We start from the raw sequence: 1,718 nt of genomic DNA on the forward strand, positions 1-1,718 counted from the left end.
GTCTCTGAGGATCTCCTGTCCCTTTTCTGATTCGACGCAGCGTTGGAACACGCCGGTCACGCTGCGCCGTACCAGCTCGCGATTGATAATGGCGTAGGCTACAGACCTGCGCTGGATCTGTCTCGCCTCCGCCTCGTTCTGAGGAGGTTCGCCGCGAAGAAGGAAGGCCAAAATAGTTTGAGCCCATGATGGAGCCGACACAAGGGTCGCCTCCGCCTCGTCCTGACTGTTGGGGGCTTCTGCAGCCCCCGAGCTCGATCGAGCCGCGGTTGTGGACTCGATACAAGGTGTCTCTCGTGCTGCTGCAGCAGCTGGCTCACCGTCTACCTCCATGACGTCCACCCACTGGGTGTCGAGACGACAGGATTCGAGTCCAGGCAGAGCCGGGGTTGTTGTCATAGCCGATGCCGCCATTGGAGTCGGTGAGGCCAACAGAGCCGGCACAGGAACTGTAGCCGGCGTAGTTGGTGGAGCCGACGGTGCTTGCACCATGGATTCAGCCGGTGCCGCTATTGGAGTCGGCGCAGTCAGCGTAGCCGGCATGGGAGCCGCAGCCGGCGTAGCTGGTGGAGCCGACGGCGCTTGCACCGCAGAGTCAGCCGGTACAAAGATCGATGCCGACTCGGGAGACGGCCTGATAGATGGCTTATGGACTTGCTCGAGGGAGACGCCGGCTGGAATGGCCTGTCTCGTGGAGCCGATCTTTGCCAGTGTATCGGCCGCCTCATTTTCTGCACTGGGAACGTGGTGAAACTCACAGCCCTCGAAGGGGCCGCTGAGCTGCTGAATGAGGAAGCGGTAGCTTGCCATGTTGGCGTCCCTGGCGTCCCATTCGCTAGAGACCTGCTGCACCACCCAAGTCTGAATCGCCGAAGCATATGAGCCGCCGGATGTCGATCTCCTTGGCAAGCCGGAGGCCATGAGCGAGTGCTTCATACTCGGCGACGTTGTTGGAGGCGGCGAAATGGATCTGGAGCTTGAGCTGGTCCCCTTTCGGAGATGTCAAGACGATGCCGGCTCCCAGTCCTGTCCGCATCTTCGAGCCGTCGAAGTGCATCCACCAATGCGTGGAGTCTGTAGGCGGTGGCTCAAACTGGGTCTCGGCCCAGTCGACTAAGAAATCGGCCACCACCTGAGATTTGATGGCGGTGCGGGGCTCGTACCGAATATCGTGATCCGCCATAGCGATGGACCATTTGGCAATCCTGCCCGTGGCATCACAGTTGCCCATGATCTCTGAAAGTGGAGCAGTGCTCACCATGGTGATGGCATGCTCTTGGAAGTATTGCTTCAACTTCTTTGCAGCAAGGTAAACACCATAACACATTTTTTGATAATGCGGATAGTTCTACTTGGAGGCAGACAAGATCTCGCTAAGGTAATAGACAGGGCGCTGCACTGGCAGTGCCTTGCCCTCCTCTTTACGTTGAACTACCAACACTACGCTAACCACGTGAGTGGTCGCCGCAATGTATATGAGTATGGGTTCCCTTTCAGACGGCGCTGCCAAGATTGGCAGGCTCGAGATTACCCGCTTGAGGTCGCGGAAGGCTTCGTCCGTCTGGTCGTTCCACTCGAACTTCGTCGTCTTCTTCATGAGCTGGTAGAGTGGAAGGGCCTTCTCGCCAAGCCGGCTGACGAACCGGCTGAGGGACGCCAAGTAGCCGGCGAACTTCTGGACGTCGAGGATTCGGGCCGGCCGCACCATCCGCTCGATG

The sequence above is a fragment of the Hordeum vulgare genome, chromosome 2H (genome assembly GCF_904849725.1).
Source record: "Hordeum vulgare subsp. vulgare chromosome 2H, MorexV3_pseudomolecules_assembly, whole genome shotgun sequence".
Lineage (NCBI taxonomy): Eukaryota > Viridiplantae > Streptophyta > Magnoliopsida > Poales > Poaceae > Hordeum > Hordeum vulgare.